This window comes from Magnolia sinica, chromosome 9, assembly GCF_029962835.1.
Source record: "Magnolia sinica isolate HGM2019 chromosome 9, MsV1, whole genome shotgun sequence".
Lineage (NCBI taxonomy): Eukaryota > Viridiplantae > Streptophyta > Magnoliopsida > Magnoliales > Magnoliaceae > Magnolia > Magnolia sinica.
The window spans coordinates 13,196,376-13,218,432 of NC_080581.1; the positions used below are offsets into that span (position 1 = coordinate 13,196,376).

General features: G+C 38.2%; 1 long non-coding RNA gene across 1 annotated transcript; it reads right to left on the minus strand.

Moving 5' to 3' along the window:
- Window positions 1–18,580: 18,580 nt before the first annotated feature.
- Window positions 18,581–21,653, minus strand: LOC131256931 (uncharacterized). The gene is made up of 4 exons (XR_009177024.1): window positions 21,262–21,653; window positions 19,101–19,181; window positions 18,913–18,999; window positions 18,581–18,826 (listed from the first exon to the last, which is right to left on the minus strand). It is a non-coding gene; the product is annotated as an uncharacterized LOC131256931 (long non-coding RNA).
- Window positions 21,654–22,057: the final 404 nt, after the last annotated feature.

A 22,057-nucleotide genomic window follows, 5' to 3' on the forward strand; every position in this document is an offset into this window, starting at 1 on the left:
TTCTTCCATTTCCCATCCTCTACACCCCAAATCACAAGTGAGATACCTATGGGAAGGTCACGAATAAATGCCACTTGTATTTTGGTGCCACTGTACTGTTTTGACCTTTGGGTATCAGTATCTTCCCAACGCCCCCGTAATCTTTTAGTCTCAGATGCCTATATTATCAGTGGATACTGATTTGGACATGGTTGATGGCTTGATCACTGTACATGTCTTTTTCTTTCTTCATACTCCCTGTTTTAGTTATCCAGTTCTCTATTTTCCACGTGGTTAATCTGCCAACTTGCTGATGATAACTACTTTGCTGAGCAGTCACTGTGGCAGATGGAGAATGAAAACGCAAAGGTCTTGAATGCTAAAGGAGAACTCAGTGATGAAAATGTGAATGCATATGAAAAGCTAAGGAAGTCATTTGACCACTTATTCCGTGGTGTCTCTTCGTACTTTTATCTGTCAACTTGTTTGTCTTTATTGTCTCCTTGAATGTTTAAACTCTCTTCTTTTGAATTTTAAAAGGGATGCTGAACTTAGATTGTTGTTCGATAGGTCTGATTACTGAATCCCTCTTCAGATTATTGGAAATAAGCACCATTGGAAACATGCTTGGTGCTCATCTATTTTTCTGTACTATCTATGAAGTCACCAAAACTAATGGCAATAGGCAGTCTCTGCTGTGCTTATGGTCAAGTCCACCGTGGCTGATTTTAGGTTTTTGACTGTAGAGAAGAATTAAGGAAATGGAAAGATACTGCTTTCTGAAATGATTGCGTAGTTGATGATATAAGTTCATTCTTGTGTTTCTTTATTTTCTTTTGGATGATTCTATATTGGATATATCCACTTCGCGTTCTCATCAAACCTTTTCTTTGCAGTTTAGCCGAAGCACTTGAAATACCACCTCCTGTAATGCCGGAAGATGGTCACACTAGGGTTATGACTAGAGAAGATTCATCATTTCTTGTTTCTGGAAAAGAATCTTCTGCTCTTGAACCTATATGGGATGGTGAAGATACAAGGGCCTTTTATGAATGTTTACCTGATCTCTGGTCTGGTTTACCACTGTTTTTTTTTTCATCAACTGATAGTTGTAGACTCTGGGTTATTGTCAGACATTTTTGGGGATCTGGTCATGTGTCTGTCCATGTTTCCTGTTGAATCATTATTATCATCATCTCAATTCTAAGCCTTATCCCAACTAATTGGTTTTGGCTACCCTAATCCTGTTCCACAATTCCACTCTATCAAGGATCATCTCCTCATTTAATATGGGTATCCTAAAGATTGTTTTCTATGTTCTTTACAGAGCATTTGTTCCAGCTGTATTACTGGGAGAAGTTGAACCAAAGCTAAATGAGCAATCTGCGAAGACATAAGAGCAACAAACTATAAAGATTCTTCTTTCTTGAATATATTTGCTTGTCTATAGTTTATGCATGCTCAGGGCTACCAATAAAATGCGGACAGGGGAGCCTGACCACTATCTGGATGAGGGCTCAATGATAAGGGCTGCTGGTATTATCTCATGCTCATTTTGGTTGCAATTATGTGGGTGGGAGCACTCACCCACCATCCATGTTCGAGGGATGCCCCAAATGGCCTGCTTCCCCGAAATGCAGATCTGGGAATGCAAAAACAGCACCATCTGCATTCCGGGGCGCATCCAAGCAACCCTTATTCTATGTATGTGGTATTCCTAAGATGATTTATTCTTCTATCATCCCACTTACTGTAGTTTTTCGGTCCTAAGGAATCGGTGCCAGAGCCAGACCAGAGTCAAATGGTGGTACAAGATAATGTAGAGGCCTCTGCCGATTCTGAATTTTCACAGGATGGAAAAGCAGATGAAAAAGGTAAGGACAAAGAGGATAAAGAAAAAGAAAAGATTAGCGACTCTGACAAGGAGAAAGCAAAGGAAAAAGATGCTGAAAGAAAAGGAGAAGCTGAGAAGGAGAAGCTGAAAAGTCTTGATGGAATGAATTTGGATGGTTTGTTGCAGAGGCTTCCTAGCTGCGTGAGCCGGGACCTTATTGATCAGTTGACTGTAACCATCTTAGTTGCACAAACTGTCTAACCAGGTGCTGCTCCCACTTCTAATCATGTTTTGTGCTTGTGCTCCTGCTTCTTAGCTGTTTATGCTTGCTAACATTTTTGAAACTTGAATTTGTTGATACTTTGCTGCGTGATTAATGCAGTTACTAAAATAAATTTTGGGGGGCGGGGGGTTTCCTAAAGTGAAACTTGGCATTCCTCTTGCTTTAGACAACCCTTATTCTCATGTGTTGAAGTTGGAAACTGCCGTGGCAACAATGCCCAGGTTCTCATGTCACACCATCCAGCAATGGCTGATATGTGTGAAACCGAAGATAAACCTTGTCATCAACTTGGATTTCATGTTCAATGTGCTTTTTGTTGTCTTCTGGCCTCCCACATACCTAGGAGTTAGGACCACTGGAGATTTTCTTTGTGAAGGGATTCAACCTGATCATGGACTTGCCACTCTTAGCCTGCTAATGTACTGGAGTCATTCTGGTGGTGTCAGTTAATGTGTAGGTTGTCTTTGTTAATGTACTACCTTGCATGCCATTTGCTTATTGGGCTCATGATTGACGGTGTTGTACCCATAGTTCAAAAAACACCATATGAAAAAAAAGACGAAGTTAACGGTAGGTGTTTACATTCAGCTGGGTTTCAATTGTTAAAAAGATTATAAAAAATTTAGTCAAAGAAATGGAAACACCAAAAAAATCAGAGAATGGGAAGTTCAGGTTTATTATGATTTCAACTCCAAAAAATGGAATGAAAAAGAAAATGGTTATATATCCACTTGTGTTGACATACTAACCTTCAACTAAAATGGATAAATTTCGACATGCCTAAGGAACAATGTACATAGGTAATCAAATGGTGTGTTAATATTATTCTTTGCCTCTCTCAAATCCTTTGTTTTCAAGTAATCCTTATATAAACAATTTGTCTCCATAAAAATTTCACCTTCTACTAAATTCCATCAATGGATGGTGAATACCAATCTTTGTTCTTTTGTATCTCCCTCGAAAGTTTTTTTTTTTTTAATAACAATTATTCTCTTTTAAGGTTTCTCATCTACCCGATTGGTGCTCCAATGTTTCCATCGATAGCATTAGTTGCCCATTTTGATCAATAGCCGAATCCGACATTCTTGAATTGCTTGCTTCATGCTGGGAATATTCTATGAACATTGAGAAGTGATGTTCCATATCATGGACCGGATTCCCTTCATTCAACAACCAATCCAACTTTTCCTTGTTGAAGGACATGAGTTGCCATTGTTGCAAGCTATTCCATTGTGACTTGCTCATGTTCTTCACAGCTTCCTGCAACAGCCTCATCTCCATATCTAATTTCTGAAGCGCATCTCACCAACCATGGCTCTGATACCAATTTGTTATGGCCCTCTCAGAAACCCATAACATAAGGGTGTTAAAATGGAGAAAAGGGGGAAAAATGAATAAATAAAGGAAAGAAGAAATCGATATCTTGGGTGGGTGATCATCCACCTTAAACAAACTTAATATTTTTCTTCATTGCCATCTCTCTAGCCATTACAGCTCCTTAAGGGCCTGTTTAGATCCGTAGAATGAAAAAAGAGGAAACAATGTTTTCCTAGAAATGATATTTCCAAGAAATGGGGTGGAAGCAAATGATATTTTTGCCATTTGTTTTCACAGAAAAGTTTCCTGCAAATTGGTTTTAATTTCCATTTCTCTTGTTTGGCTAACATATTTTCATGGAATTAATTTACTTGGTATATATTGGCCTAAATAGCAATTTTGATTCAAGGCCCATTTGGATAATCTTACATTACCATTTGGCTCAACTTAATTTACTTAGTTTTTAACTTGATATATTTGCGGATATATATAGATCCATGTATCATCATGCATGTTTAATGATGTGTATAGGTAAATTCATTTTCTTTATTCCTTATATTGTTTCCCAGTTATATTTGTGTTGGTTTTAGAGTACAGGTAGCAATAGAAAGTGTTGGTCGATTGTGGCTTATAAACAAAGGGATGAGTAACCAACAATACGAATATGGGAGGCCTTCCCCAGGTATCCAAATGCTTTTAGATATAATTATGTTGTTTTTAAATGTATTAAATCGAAATTGATGGAGCAGACACGGATGTGCGTCAGAGCTATCCGGATGTTGAGCGGGGATCCCTGGAAGGTGGGAACCGCTGTTATGACCATGATGAAGCTGTCCATTTCCTATGGACAGCATTGGAGTGGCCTGACCATTTGGACAGGTCATGTTTATGTATTAACTCGAAATTGATGGAGCAGACCCGGATTTGCGTCGGAGCTATCCAGATGTTGAGTGGGGGTCCCTGGAAGGTGGGAACCGCTGTTATGACCATGATGAAGCTGTCCATTTTCTATGGACAACATTGGAGGAGCTTGGCCATTTGGACATGCCGTGTTTATGTATTTGATGAAAATTAATGGAGCAGACCCGGATGTGCGTCAGAGCTATTTGGAAGAGCGAGGTTCCCTGGAAAGAGGGAACTGCTATTATGACCATGATGAAGCTGTCCATTTTTTATGGACAGCATTGAAAGGGCTTGGCTATTTGCGCCGGATGGCCGTATTTATATCTGTATTTGCAGGGACCATACCCTTAACCTAAACCAAAAACCTATGACCTAAAACCTTAACCTATAACCTAAACCTCAACCTTAACCTAAACCTAAACCTTAACCTAAAATCTAAAACCTAAACCTAAACCTAAAACCTAAATGTATTCTCAAATCCCTAAACCTAAACCTACACTTAATCCTAATCTTAACTCCCTAACCTAAACCTATACCTAAACTTGAAAACCCAAACATAAACCCAATCCCGAACCCGAACCTAAACCTTAACCTTAACCTATTCTCAATTCCCTAAACCTATATCTTATAACTTAAACCTAAACCTAAACCTAAACATAAACCTTAACCTATACCTATAACCTTAACCTAAACCTAAACCTAAACATAAACCTTAACCTATACCTATAACCTTAACCTAAACCTAAACCTTAACATTAACCTTAACCCAAACCCAAACCTGATCCTGAACCCGAACCCGATTTCCCAAACCAAAACCTCAACCTATTCTCAATTCCCTAAACCTTAACCTATAACCTAACCTAAACCTAAACCTAAACCTATAACCTAAGTGTATTCTCAAATCCTTAAACCTAAACCTACACCTAATCCTAATCACAACTCCTTAACCTAAACCTAAACCCGATCCCGAACCCGAACCCGATTTTCTAAACCTAAACCTTAACCTATTCTCAATTCCCTAAACCTATATCTTATAACCTAAACCTAAACCTAAACCATAACCTAAACCTAAACCTAAACTTATAACCTATAACCTTAACCTAAACCTAAACTAAAACCTATAACCTATAACCTAAACCTAAACCTAAAACCTAAATGTATTCTCAAATCCCTAAACCTAAACCTACACCTAATCCTAATCTCAACTCCTTAACCTAAACCTAAACCTAAACTTGAAAACCCAAACCTAAACCCGATCCCGAACTTGAACCCGATTTCCTAAACCTAAACCTTAACCTATTCTCAATTCCCTAAACCTATAGCTTATAACCTAAACTGAAACCTAAACCTATACCTATACCTAAACCCAAACCTAAACCTATAACCTATAACCTAAACATAAACCTAAAACCTAAATGTATTCTCAAATCCCTAAACCTAAACCTACACCTAATCCTAATCTCAACTCCCTAACCTAAACCTAAACCTAAACTTGAAAACCCAAACCTAAACCTGATCCTGAACCCGAACCCGATTTTCTAAACCTAAATCTCAACCTATTCTCAATTCCCTAAACCTTAACCTATAACCTAACCTAAACCTAAATCTATAACCTAAACCTAAACCTATAAACTAAGGGTATTCTCAAATCCTTAAACCTAAACCTACACCTAATCATAATCTCAACTCCTTAACCTAAACCTAAACCCGATCCCGAACCCGATCCCGATTTCCTAAACCTAAACATTAACCTATTCTCAATTCCCTAAACCTATATCTTATAACCTAAACCTAAACCTAAACCTAAACCTATAACCTATAACCTTAAACTAAACCTAAACTTAAACCTGTAACCTATAACCTAAACCTAAACCTAAAACCTAAATGTATTCTCAAATCCCTAAACCTAAACCTACACCTAATCTTAATCTCAACTCCCTAACCTAAACCTAAACCTAAACTTGAAAACCCAAACCTAAACCCGATCCCGAACCCGAACCCGATTTCCTAAACCTAAACCTTAATCTATTCTCAATTCCCTAAACCTATAGCTTATAACCTAAACCGAAACCTAAACCTATACCTAAACCTAAACCTATAACCTGTAACCTAAACATAAACCTAAAACATAAATGTATTCCAAATCCCTAAACCTAAACCTACACCTAATCCTAATCTCAACTCCCTAACCTAAACCTAAATCTAAACTTGATAACCCAAACCTAAACTCGATCCTGAACCCGAACTCGATTTCCTAAACCTAAACATTAACCTATTCTCAATTCCCTAAACCTTTACCTATAACCTAACCTATACCTAAATCTATAACCTAAACCTAAACCAAAAACCTAAGTGTATTCTCAAATCCTTAAACCTAAACCTACACCTAATCCTAATCTCAACTCCTTAACCTAAACTTAAACCTAAATTTGAAAACCCAAACCTAAACCCGATCCCGAACCCGAACCCGATTTCCTAAACTTAACCTATTCTCAATTCCCAATACCTATATCTTATAACCTATACCTAAACCTAAACCTATAACCTATAACCTATAACCTTGACCTAAACCTAAACCTAAACCTGTAACCTATAACCTAAACCTAAACATAAAACCTAAATGTATTCTCAAATCCCTAAACCTAAACCTACACCTAATCCTAATCTCAACTCCCTAACCTAAACCTAAACCCGATCCCGAACCCGAACCCGATTTCCTAAACCTAAACCTTAACCTGTTCTCAATTCCCTAAACTTATAGCTTATAACCTAAACATATACCTAAACCTAAACCTAAACCTATAACCTATAACCTAAACATAAACCTAAAACTTAAATGTATTCTTAAATCCCTAAACCTAAACCTACACCTAATCCTAATCTCAACTCCCTAACCTAAACCTAAACCTAAACTTGATAACCTAAACCCAAACCCGATCCTGAACCCGAACCGGACTTCCTAAATCTAAACCTTAACCTATAACCTAACCTATACCTAAATCTATAACCTAAACCTAAACCTAAAACCTAAGTGTATTCTCAAATCCTTAAACCTAAACCTACACCTAATCCTAATCTCATCTCCCTAACCTAAACCTAAACTTGAAAACCCAAACCTAAACCCGATCCCGAACCCGAATCCGATTTTCTAAACTTAAACATTAACCTATTCTCAATTCCCTAAACCTATATCTTATAACCTAAACCTAAACCTAAACCTAAACCTTAACCTTAACTTTAACCTTAACCTAAACCTAAACCTATAACTTTAACCTAAACCTAAACCTAAACCTGTAACCTATAACCTAAACCTAAACCTAAACCTAAAACCTAAATGTATTCTCAAATCTTTAAACCTAAACGTACACCTAATCCTAATCTCAACTCCCTAACCTAAACCTAAACTTAAACTTAAAAACCCAAACATAAACCCGATCCCGAACCCGAACCCGATTTCCTAAACTTAAACCTTAACCTTTTCTCAATTCCCCAACCTATATCTTATAACCTAAACCTAAGCCTAAACCTAAACCTTAACCTAAACCTAAACCTAAACCTGTAACCTGTAACCTATAACCTAAACCTAAACCTAAAACCTAAATGTATTCTGAAATCCCTAAACCTAAACCTACACCTAATCCTAATCTTAACTCCCTAACCTAAACCTAAACTTGAACTTGAAAACCAAAACCTAAACCCGATCCCGATCCCGATCCCGAACCCCAACCCGATTTCCTAAACCTAAACCTTAACCTATTCTCAATTCCCTAAACCTATAGCTTATAACCTAAACCTAAACCTAAACCTAAAACCTAAATGTATTCTCAAATCCCTAAACCTAAACCTACACCTAATCCTAATCTCAACTCCCTAACCTAAACCTAAACCCGATCCTGAATCCAAACCCGATTTCCTAAACCTAAACCTTAACCTATTCTCAATTCCCAAAACTTATTGCTTATAACCTAAACCGAAACCTAAACCTATATCTTAACCTAAACATAAACCTAAACCTATAACATATAACCTAAACATAAACCTAAAACTTAAATGTATTCTCAAATTCCTAAACCTAAACCTACACATAATCCTAATCTCAACTCCCTAACCTAAACCTAAACCTAAACTTGAAAACCCAAACCTAAACCCGATCCCGAACCTGAATCCGATTTTCTAAACTTAAACATTAACCTATTCTCAATTCCCTAAACCTAAACCAACACCTAATCCTAATCTCAAGTCCCTAACCTAAACCCAAACTTAAACTTGAAAACCCAAACCAAAACCCGATCCAACCCGAACCCGATTTCCTAATCCTAAACCTTAACCTATTCTCAATTTAGCTTATAACCTAAACCTAAACCTAAACCTATAACCTATAACCTAAACCTAAACCGAAACCTAAACTCGTAACCTATAACCTAAACATAAACCTAAAACCTAAATGTATTCTCAAATCCCTAAACCTAAACCTACACCTAATCCTAATCTCAACTCCCTAACCTAAACAACCTAAACTTGAAAACCCAAACCTAAACCTGATTCCGAACCCGAATCCGATTTTCTAAACCTAAACTTATAATAAACCTAAACCTTAACCTAAACCTAAACCTAAACCTGTAACATGTAACCTATAACCTAAACCTAAACCTAAAACCTAAATGTATTCTGAAATCCCTAAACCTAAACCTACACCTAATCCTAATCTTAACTCCCTAACCTAAACCTAAACTTAAACTTGAAAACCAAAACCTAAACCCGATCCCGATCCCGATCCCGAACCCCAACCCGATTTCCTAAACCTAAACCTTAACCTATTCTCAATTCCCTAAACCTATAGCTTATAACCTAAACCTAAACCTAAACCTAAAACCTAAATGTATTCTCAAATCCCTAAACCTAAACCTACACCTAATCCTAATCTCAACTCCCTAACCTAAACCTAAACCCGATCCCGAACCCGAACCCGATTTCCTAAACCTAAACCTTAACCTATTCTCAATTCCCAAAACTTATTGCTTATAACCTAAACCGAAACCTAAACCTATATCTTAACCTAAACCTAAACCTAAACCTATAACATATAACTTAAACATAAACCTAAAACTTAAATGTATTCTCAAATCCCTAAACCTAAACCTACACATAATCCTAATCTCAACTCCCTAACCTAAACCTAAACCTAAACTTGAAAACCCAAACCTAAACCCGATCCCGAACCCGAACCCGATTTCTTTAACCTAAACCTAAATGTATTCTCAAATCCCTAAACCTAAACCAACACCTAATCCTAATCTCAAGTCCCTAACCTAAACCCAAACTTAAACTTGAAAACCCAAACCAAAACCCGATCCAGAACCCGAACCCGATTTCCTAATCCTAAACCTTAACCTATTCTCAATTTAGCTTATAACCTAAACCTAAACCTAAACCTATAACCTATAACCTAAACCTAAACCGAAACCTAAACCTGTAACCTATAACCTAAACCTAAACCTAAAACCTAAATGTATTCTCAAATCCCTAAACCTAAACCTACACCTAATCCTAATCTCAACTCCCTAACCTAAACCTAAACTTGAAAACCCAAACCTAAACCCAATCTCGAACCCGAACCCGATTTCCTAAACCTAAACCTTAACCTATTCTCAATTCCCTAAACCTATAGCTTATAAACTATACCTAAACCTAAACCTAAACCTATAAAATATAACCTAAACCTAAACCTAAAACCTAATATATTCTCAAATCCCTAAACCTAAACCTACACTTAATCCTAATCTCAACTCCCTAACCTAAACCTAAACCTAAACTTGAAAATCCAAACCTAAACCCGATCCCGAACCCGAACCCGATTTTCTAAACCTAAACCTTAACCTATTCTCAATTCCCTAAACCTATAGCTTATAACCTGAACCTAAACCTAAACCTATTCTCAATTCCCTAAACCTATAGCTTATAACCTAAACCTAAACTTAAACTTTAACCTAAACCAATAACCTATAACCTAAACCTAAACCTAAACCTAAAACCTAAATGTATTCTCAAATCCCTAAACCTAAACCTACACCTAATCCTAATCTCAACTCCTTAACCTAAACCTAAACCTAAACTTGATAACCCAAACCTAAACCCAATTCCGAACCCGTACCCAATTTCTTAAGCCTAAACATTAACATATTCTCAATTCCCTAAACCTATAGCTTATGACCTAAACCTAAACCTAAACCTAAAGCTTAACCTAAACCTAAACCTAAAACCTAAATGTATTCTCAAATCCCTAAACCTAAACCTACACCTAATCCTAATCTCAACTCCCTAACCTAAACCTAAACCTAAACTTGAAAACCCAAACCTAAACCCGATCCTGAACCCGAACCCGATTTCCTAAACGTAAACCTTAACCTATAACCTAACCTAAACCTAAACCTATAACCTAAACATAAGCCTAAAACCTAAACCTAAACCTAAAATCGGAATGTATTCTCAAATCCCTAAACCTAAATCTACAACTAATCCTAATCTCAACTCCCCAACCTAAACCTAAACCTAAACTTGAAAACCCAAACCTAAACCCGATTTCCTAAACCTAAACCTTAACCTATAACCTAACATAAACCTAAACCTATTACCTGCACTTATAACCTAAACCTATAACCTAAACATAAGCCTAAAACCTAAACATAAACCTAAAATTGAAATGTAAATCCTTGAACCTAAACCTACACCTAATCCTAATCTCAACTCCCTAACCTAAACTTAACCCTAAACTTGATAACCCAAACCTAAACCTGATCCCGAACTCGGACCTGATTTCCTAAACCTAAACCTTAACCTATTCTCAATTCCCTAAAGCTATAACCTATATACTATAACCTATAACTAAAACCTAAACCTTAACTTAAACCTATAACCTAAGGCTAAACCTTAACCTAAACCAAAACCTATAACCTAAACCTTAACTTATAACCTATAACCTATAACCTAAACTTATAACCTATAACCTAAAACCTAATCCTAAACCTAAACCTAAACCTAAAACCTAAAACCTAAACCTAAACCTATTTTAATGATCAGTTTTATTTTTAAAAAGTGCCCACTTTTTTCGAAGAAGTTTATGCAATTCTTCATGATTCTGAATTATAATGTTTTGTTGGTTTAATATTTTTTTTCAGGTGAAAGACACAAAAAGATAATTGTTGCTGATTTTTTTTCTTTTTTTATTTATGATGTTAAACTTATATGTATTTATGTGTGGATGAATGTAATGTGGATAAGATTGCTTGTGTTTGGATGGATGTAGTTTATGTTTGGATGAATGTAGTTTATGTTGGATTTACGTAGTTTGGGTTGTTTAGATGAATGTGAATGTGAATATGATGAAATATATTATATAACAGGTGTATATCAGGAAGAATATGATGAAATATATTGTAACAGGTGTAAATTGACCCTCTTATAAAGGACGGTCCATGACAGTCCTTTTTAAGGACGGTTTATGGCCGTCCTTTTAAAGGACAGTCTATGGCCGTCCTTTAAAGGCCCATAAGAGACGGTCCATGACAGTCATTTTTAAGGACGGTCCATGACCGTCCTTTTAAAGGACGGTCTATGGCCGTCCTTTGAAGGCTTTTTTAAGGACGGTCCATGACCGTCCTTTTAAAGGACGGTCGATGGCCGTCCTTTAAAGGCTTATAAGAGACTGTCTGACACCGTCCTTTTTAACGACGGTTCACGACCGTCCTTTTTTAGGACGATCCATGACCGTCTTTTTTTCGTCAATAAAAATGAAGGTTTTCAACCGTCCTTTAAGTAATAGGACACGTCAAAATTTGACGGCCCTTGCGACGGTCCATAACCGTCCTTTTTGGTCATTTGAGACGGTTTTGGACCGTCCTTTTTTCGCAGTTTTGACATAGTGACATCCACTTCATATACAAATGGAAATCTTACTTAATGCATAGATGCATGAATGTACATCAACCTAGGGCACATCCAGCTGGCGGTGTGGATAAATCCACATGCAATGCATTACCACAATGACCCGGCATCCACAAGGGACAAAAGGGACAAAAATCATCGACATTATCTGGCATCCATAATACACAAGTCATCAGCATTACCCAACATCCATAAAAGACAAGTCATCGGCGTTACTCGACATTCATAAAGGATAAGTCATCGACATTACCCGACATCCATAAAGGACAAGTCATCGACATTACCCGACATCCATAAAGGACAAGTCATCAGCATTACCCTGCATTTATAAAGGACAAGTCATTGGCATCATTGGGTAAGAGTGCAATGAATGCATGATTAGCCAACTTTATTAGTATGGTTTACAATCAAGCAATTTTTTAGAGAACCATTAAGCTTAATGGCCTCTTGTGTCACCATATCATACGAACATAATTCAAAGTCCATTCATGGACACCAACTAAAGGGTTCATCATCCATATCAACGAATCATTAAGATAAATTACAAGTGATCACAAATAAGGGCTCATCACCCATGCCATATAAGAGATCAAATAAGTCAAAAGCTGACCATCTGAATTCATATACCATTAAGATAATAGGTCCATAACAAAGTAGGCCACTAAATTTCAAGGTGTCATCCATAATAATTTTCATCATGTAACAATCAGCACATGTGGCACAATAATAAAGTATAACTTGCAATTAAATACATCTAAAGTGTACCAGAAGGAATCATGTTCATGTAGAGGCTGGATCAAGCTCAACGTCGATGGGTCCACTCTGGGGAACCTAGGGCCATCAGGCGGAGGAGGCCTGGGTAGAGATTGTAAAGGGAATTTCATTTTTGTGTTCTCCTCTGGCTATGGCACTGGGTCTAACTCTCGAGCTGAGTTACGTGCCATTTAGGAGGGCCTTATGAGATGTACAAATTTGGATTTTTCTAAGATTGAGGTGGCAAGCGTCTTCAAATCCAGTGTGGGGATGTTCTCGAATAACTCAACTCCAGCTAGGTCTTTAAGTTATTGGTGTGCAAGAATCAGGGCTTTAAGGGATAGATTAGACTTTTCCTTAGTCCACGCTCCAAGGGAAGCTAATACGGTGGCTAACAATCTAGCTAGGAGAGGCAGCGCTTCTCAGGCTACTTCCTTTTTTAGTGTCCAGTCCGATCTCCTTGAGATTGCTAAGGGCCTACTGTTTTTGGATAAATGTAACATCCTGTCCAACCAAAATAGTGTCCTAGGGCGTCCACGTATGATTTGCCGCAGGACCCTTCACTTAAACTACTCGTGGTGGGGTACCACAAGTAAATTAACCTAGGATTAGCCCATTAGAATAGACTAGTTTAGTTATGACGGGACCGAGTTCGGGCTGTCAAGCCAGATAGTCGTCTACACTTAGCAGCAGCCCGTGCGGGTCATACAGCGACCAAGGAAGGTCAGAAAAATCTAAAAATTTAGGGAACTGTAAATCTCACTGGGCTTGGGGTCCATCGCAGGCCACGGACTCAGTGGACACCCAGAAACTTATCATCCGCGCCATTCCAGCGGCACTTGTCAAATGCAACCCACCCAAGGCCAGAATTGGAATATGACACTTGTAAATAAAACTAATATACCATGCATTCTAGCTGTCAGATCTCTTCTACATTTACAGTGAAGGTCTAATGTATTTTTCTACACCTGTCAACAAAGTCTGGGACCCGATCGTGAAACAATGACCGTTGATCATAAATTGGATTCGTACGGACAGATCCAGCGTCCGATTGCCTTCAAATTTTGCATGGCCCTTCATCAGGCAATGGAGCACCTACCATATGAGTTTCAAGGCCATAGGGCCACCAGAACCGCTTCAATCATCGGAATGGACCCCACAAGGCCGTTTAAAGAAATGAACCGTATGATCAAACACCATATTTGTTCATTCGTTTGTTCCCAAACTTTTCATGACCCCTCATCGGACTATGAGACACCTACACATAAAATTTGGTGGCTTAGGGGGTGTTAGTGCCGGCCCAACACCAATAGGGAGCCCTAGAGGGCTATTTTGGGAAGTTGTTGAAACTTGAGACCAAAGGGCCCAAGTTTAGGTAATATACCCTAGCTCTCTCATAACTCTCTCTTTTACCACAACCACCAAGGAGTGAAGTGAGAGCAAGACAGTAAAGAAAGAAGAAAGAGAGAGTGAAGAAGAGCAAGGTGGACCTTAGATCGAGGCGGGGCCAAGGAAACCCAATCTTCCAACTCACTATCCCTCCTCCAAAGGAAAACCCTACACCAGAACTATAAGAATCATTTTGTTGATTATCTAGGTAAGATCCTTCATCCCTTTCCTTGAAACCCTTGTGTTGAGAAGGGATTTACATGGGATTCTAACATACAAATGTTTGCTTTAGGGATTTCGGCCGTTCAACCCCAAAAACCCACATTCTTAGGTCATCTCCCAAGCCTTCAACAATCCGAAGATGTGGACTATTATCCTTAAGTAGCCTAACACTAATTATACCATGAGTCTAATGATTTTGATTTCTTGGATGATAATTGGAGAACCTAAAGAAAACCTATGATTTGGGTGTTTGTTTTGGAATGTATGGAATTGTATGTTTTGTCTAGTTCTCATATGATGTTGTTCGTGCCTCTCACATGATTAGGTTAGAATAGATGATTACATGTTTATGTCTTGCATGATTTTTCCCATATAGTGTTGCTTTATGATATCTATGATTCATTAGCCCTTATGAATTTTGATTCTTTGAGATTGTAGGAAGCGCTTCACTTCCTCACTAACCCACACGACTCACATGTACCTTATTCATGATAATGTAGCTTACTTGTTAGGACTATCTGAATCGTATGTTGAGTTGTATGAAAGCATAATGCTGTTATGCTAGTGATAACCTTGATAGTTGGCATATTTTGGATCACCATTAAACCCTTGGATTGGTCAGGAACATGAGGCGAGACGGTAGCCCCATTAGTAGGGCTATCTTAAGACTAAACCCATGGATTGGGCGGGTGCGTATGAGCGGCAGTAGTCTGACTACATGGGTCTCTTGCACCCGATGTCATTCGTCAGATGTTCGCCTGACTCGTGCAGTCTAGCATACTTACTAACCAATCTTGATTCTTAAGCCTTTTTGCTCACATATGTATGAAACTTGGAACACCCTACAGCCGTTGTAGCCCATCGATAACTACTTGAAGCTGATCCACTGACTCGTGAGCCGGACATAGTGGAATGGGACACTGTGGCCTAGCTGTCGACCTACGCTGGTGTGACGCACCTCCCCGTAGTGACTGCGAGCGATCCTACATTTCAGCACTCCCCATGTGCTTGAAGTCGGGGATGAAAAAAACCTGACGGGATCAAAGATCGCGGGGTCTCTGCCTCACACATTGGGGGCCTTGGCCTCGCAACCAGTTTAGGACATTGATACATGAGGTGTATCAGATTCCCCAACCTGCTGGATGAATAGATTTAACTAAGAACTTGATTAACACGATCCCAATGCATCACACTAGTTAGGATAGTGACTCGACAGTCGAGGTTGCTCTGAGGTAGTATTGGTCATACGTGATCGTTAGATGGAGTCGCTCGAGGGAGTATTGTGGTGAGGGCGTGCATCATATCATCTATCATGCATACGCATTAATAAGATTAGTTTGGTGTTTATCAATAATTGCTTTTCATTAAATTCATATTATAACTGATGCTTGTTACAACTTAAGATTAATAGCACCTACTGAGTTGATCACTCACACCCACTCTAGGACGGTGTTTTAAAACACCAACCAGACTCGCCCCTAGATGCAAGTGATGCAGATTTAGAAGAGCCTGGCGACGGGAGCCTTGAGGAGGAGGACAAGTTCTCCTACTTCTAGCTGATGAGCGGGTCTTCATCGGCTCAGTAGATGGGATGTTAGATCGCTGAGCAGTAGTCTCAGTCTTATTCTTTTGGACATACTATTCTTTTTGTGATTTTGTCGAGCAACGCCTAGTGCGACCCATATGTATTTTTGGACCTGTATATATATATATATATATATATATATATACACACACACACACACACACTTGATCTCTTCATTTCAGTAGACATGTGTGGTTGTGTTTCATGTTCCAGGAAATTTTAGGCTACACATTTAAAACTGATTAAATGCATATTAATTAAAAAAATGGTTATAAGTGACACTCGAAAACTCGGGAGTCGAGTGTATGCACGACCCTCGATTTTCAGGGCGTTACAAGTTGGTATCAGAGCAATGGTTTGGAATTAATTGGGCCATGGGTCATGAACTCACTAACGCGTCCACTGACCTGAGAAGAAATGCAATAGAAACATGAAATTTTAGGAACCACCTCGGTCCCTGAACTGACCATCTTAGACGGATAGTAAGACTTCTCGAGAATTAGGATTTGGATAGCGAGAGGGAGTAATGACACTAGAGGATGAGTCCGGGAGTCATACAGAATCGCAGCCCATAGACATAAACGAGCTGGAGACTTAATGATTTAACGGTCAAAACCATCGCCCTAGGCCAAATGAGCGAATATCGGGCCAAACTTGATAATTGCAGTCCATTTAGGGGTGAAGAGTTAAGGGTGAATGAAAAATTTACCAAGGGTAGTAGGAAATGGAAAAAATTAGATTTTTAACCACTAACCGGGAGAAATCTCGTGAAACAACTATGCCTTTGTGTAGATCAGTGCCTTCTACCCCAAAATCATATATAGCACTTCCCGGGGAGCTTTTCTGATGCTCGGGAATGCCAAAAGGCATTCGAACCTCCAAATTAGGGTTGCCCCCCCTCCGAATCGGCATGGCCGCCCCACCAATGGTCCAGAGGACCACATGGCCCCCTCCAAATCAGCGTGGCTACCCCGCCAAGGGTCCAGAGGACCGCGTGGCCCCCTCCGAATCAGCATGGCCGCCCCGCCAATGGTCTAGTGGACCGCATGGCCCCCTTCGAATCGGCATGTCCTCCCCGCCATGCCGCATTGCCCTTGCCAGCGCTCGCATGGCCACCCCACTGCTATATCCAGTGGGGCGCGTTGCCCCCCATCGAGCCGGCGTGGTCCCCCCACCGGACCACCCTTGCTAGCCCCTTTACAAAATTCAAAATTGGGGTGGGCCCCACCGCCTTGTGCACTTAAGGCACTACCACTCCATCTCTCTCTCTCTCTCTCTCTCTCTCTCTCTCTCATTTCACTCAAAACTCCCTAAGAGAGAAGGCTTCTCCCTCTCCCATTTCTCCAAAACCCAAATCCCTATACCTACCATCTTCTTCCTCCTTCAAACCTTTCTTAAACCTCATTCCCTTAACTCATTCCCAAATCATTTCTTACACTACAAGAAAAACGGGCAAAGGCTACGGCCAAAATCCGTAGCTAAATACCTTTTGCTACGGTTCTAATCTGTAGCGTGTCCGTCGCTATTGGTGGGGTAGCTAAAGGTCCAAAAACCAATTGCTACGGATTATATCCGTTGCAATAGAGATCATTCACTACGAACAAAAGCCGTATCTATAATTTCTATAACGAAATGTACCTACGCCAACAGATTAAATCCGTAGCAATAGATATCAATCAATACGGATAAAGGCCATAGCTATAATTTCTGTAGCAAAATATACCTACAGCTACAGCTTACATTTGTAGCAATAGATATCACTAGCTATGGAAAAAGCAGTAACTATAATTTCTATAGGGAAATGTACTTACAGCTATGGATAATATCAGTAGCTAAAAGTGGCATGAAATTCGTAGCAATATGCTGATTTTAGCAATTGCTATGGTTTTCAGAACAAGAGCTATGGCTAAAACTGTAGCTATTGTTAAAAAATAGAAAAAATTATAATAATGGTGCCTGTTTCCATTGCAAGAACCTATTCATCAAAAATGAAAAAACAATCAAAACTATTCATCAACATGCCCCAATAACAACAAGAACAACAACAACTATAAAAAATGTTAACAATTATTTTGTGGAATTGATGGTTCTTTGCCATCCAAATAACACAAAAGCTCACATCATGACCAGCCATAGGTTAAGAACTCTGTTTTTGGTTGGTAGCCCGAGCATGGAAACATGAAATCCTCCATACATGGGTTATACCCTAATGACTTGAGCAATATTAAACAACTCTGTTTGAGTTTTAAGTTTTTACACATTCAACCAAAAAGAAAAAGAAAAAAAAAACTGATCCCAATATAGCTCAGCACAAAAGATTGAACAGCTCAATTTGAGTTTTAAGTTTTTACAAGTGGAGCCCATGGTTCACAGAATTCAAATAGGGGGGTGTCATCATCCTTTCATGGGGGTCACCAAATAGATGTCTAAGAAAGAAAAACAACAAGAGTTCATACCATGATACCATTCACACATCTCTGTCAAGGAAGTGTGTCATGGATGAGACATGAATTACCTTCAGTTCAGACCCATACTTCAGTCTTGAGCATGTCCTAACTATGGAATGTTCAACACTACATTCCCTTAAGAAGCATCCATGTAAAATTATGGAGTCCAAAATCTGTAGTAATAATAAGTAAGCACAGATAAATATTTGTATCAAAGAGTTAAAGGCTCATAAGCAAGAATAGTAAATACACATCATACCTAGCATTTTTATATCTTCGTTGGTGGTAGAAACCTAGGAGACGTGAAGATTGGCTTCAGCAGATCATAAAATTGAAACTTGGGAGGCTTTACCAAACATTAGACAGCTTCGGTTTGAAAATAAAAAATAAAATTGTCAAACTAAAAAAATAAACTATACACAGACAAGTAGTTCATGAGAGATTTACCTAATATGTGAGAGCCAAGTTAGCATCAAAAAAGGACTTAACGGTCCCAATATCTTCCCAGTAGCCATTAAATAGATATGCCTGCCAAGGTATGAATGTGACAACCTCGTTAGAGACTTCTACTTCTATGGTTTAAATGCAACTTTTGTCCATTTACTGAAATCTCAACTTGACTCATTCAAATGCAGTAGGTGCATGAAGAAATAAAAATAAAATAAAGTAGGAGACTATGCACCAAAAGAATTGGGAGTTTTAACTTAACGTACCTACAGAGACCCCATTTTTGGTTGAACACATCAATTTAAGCAAAACTACAAATAATATAACATCCATCTGCTTTGTATTTATAATGGTCTATCAAATGGAACCCATATCAATTGTATTTTGCAAAATAAATAGATAAATGAAGAAAGAGAAAAATGGGTCTCGTGAGATGCAGCCAAGCTGAGAGAAACATGAGCGGCAACCAAGCTGCATACAATGACGATATTTACAATGGGTCTTGTGAGATGCAGCCAGCGAACAGTTTTCTCAGCTTGAGATATCAGCCGTCTTTTCCCAGCAGAGAAACATAAATAGGCCACCTTTACAAACTTAACAGGACTAAGTGCAAGTTAGCAAGTCATCAACCACATCTGTTGTATTACCAAGATGTCAGCAACATAATATACTAAACTCTCATTGATTTTCACCAAAAAAAATAAAAAATCAAAAATCAAATAAGCTTCAGAATACATGCTGTTGTATTAATCTAAATTCCCTTCACCTTGTTGCAAGAATTAAGATTGGCAAAGCTAGATTTTGAATGAAATTTTCATCACAATGTATATGCACCTACTAATGCAATGCTGAAAATTTTCTGTATCAACAATTTCTCAATCGTGCTGTGTCTGGCGTATGAAAAGAAAATCTTGGGCACTCTTGCAGGGTTTGATAGTTGATACGCAGGGAATATGAAATTGATAGGCATCTCAAACAGTCATTATATTATACTTGGACATACATAACAACAATTCGAATTGTCATCACACCCATGCTAAAATACTTCCCTTTACCTCACTTCCTACTAAGAAAAGACTAATAGAAAATCCACAAAAGTAAATACATGTATGAACTCAAGCTGATCTCTTTCATTACTGGTGCAGGCATTCCTTTCTGAAGTATCAGATGTCTCCTCAACACAAGTATCAGTTGGCTACATGCATTCCTTTCTGAACGCCCTCTTTCTTTGTTCCTTTGACTGCTGAAGTTTGAATATTTAATGAATACATGGATTTGTTTCATACTCCCAACTTTTATGGTTAAAGATACATTGCATTTTACATCCAGTGATTCAGGTACCTGAGAACAAATCTAAGAGGCCTGTAACTGATCTTGTAATACATTGTGGCTTTCAAACACTTCGTTTGCAGGTTCTCCAAGTTCTAAAATAGAGCTAATGATGGCAACCAAATCTGTTACAAAATGCTCCTGGTAATGCTCTTTGCATTTGCTGAATAGCTGTTACATTACTCTCAATCCAGTTTGACTGTCTGATACATTCTGATTTCTGGGTTTAAAAACCAAGGTTATGACCAACATTTTTTTTTCTTATAATTTTTTTTTACAAATTTAGCACATGGAAGAAGTCAACAGGAAAATCCATACAGAGCCTTGTAGTGCCCTTTAACAACTAGCACCATGGATTGGGTAGAGTTCCTAATTGGTGCACATACACATCAGAGCCAGTTGTTAAATGGAACCTTATGGCTGGTGAACAAAATCTTTATGTCTAGCCATGGACTTTATCCATGCAATTGGCTTTCAAAATCTCATAGAAACCTCAAAAGCACAAACTCCTCATCATTTCAAGCCTATCCGAACAAGCATATATAATTTATTATTAAACCTTTAAAAAAAAAATTAATCTAGATCCCTTTTCATTAAAAGAAAACATCCTGTACATTCGGGCACCCCAAAGCGTAAAACAGGGGCCTATCATGAAAGAAACCAAAACTGCACAAAGAAAGCAAACCTTTACAACGTCTTGATCGAACCAAGTCCAACCTTATCAAGAAAGATAGAATCTCTGACCTGTGTCAAGACGATCCTAGCAAATATATGATGCGTGAAGGGAAGGGAGTTAAAAATAAAAAAATAAAAATAAGAGAACCCAACTGACCTTCATAGTTTATGACAAAAGGAGAAGGTTTGCGTTGGAGCTTTCCATCCATACCAAATCCAACAAAGTTTGTTCCCAAAACAGGAAATCTCTCCTTTCCATCCTTTCTTCCACTCTGAAAATCTTACCCTCTTCTCACTGTCAAAGATAATATACCAAAACCACCATAACCCAAAAGTCAGTAATTTCCACATGAAGTTTCATACACAAAACCAACGCAAACACAAAAGTAAAAGCCAAATGAGAAACAATTTCAACACAATAAGAAAACCTCCCCCCTAAAATTCTCACACCAGAACCACCATTTTCATGAGAAATAAAGCAAAAAAGAAGAGCTTTTCAGCTTCTTCATTTAAAAACCAATAAAAAACCACTCAGCAAAAACTCAGCTGCAAAAAAAAAAAAAAAAACAAGAAGAAGAAGAGAGCGACTGAAATTCCACCCTTACCAGACCATTTCAGCACCAATTCAAAGATTCAAAATCATGATTCATTGAATAACTTATTGTGAATGTATCACTTATAAAGATTCAACAGTACAATACTAAAATTCTTATCACCATGGATTGAATGTATCACCTGTTGCACCATTAAAGTCAAATATCAGTTCATATTAACATGATATAGCTCATTTTTTTCCACCTTTGAATGTTAAGATAGAGTAATCTATAAATGGAAGAACCTGTAATTCTGAAAAAGAAAAAATAAAATCAGAAATTTTGGAGAGATTGAAGAGGGATAAACACAAACCACAGAAATGAAAGAAGGAAAAAAAATCAATCTTAATATGAGCATGT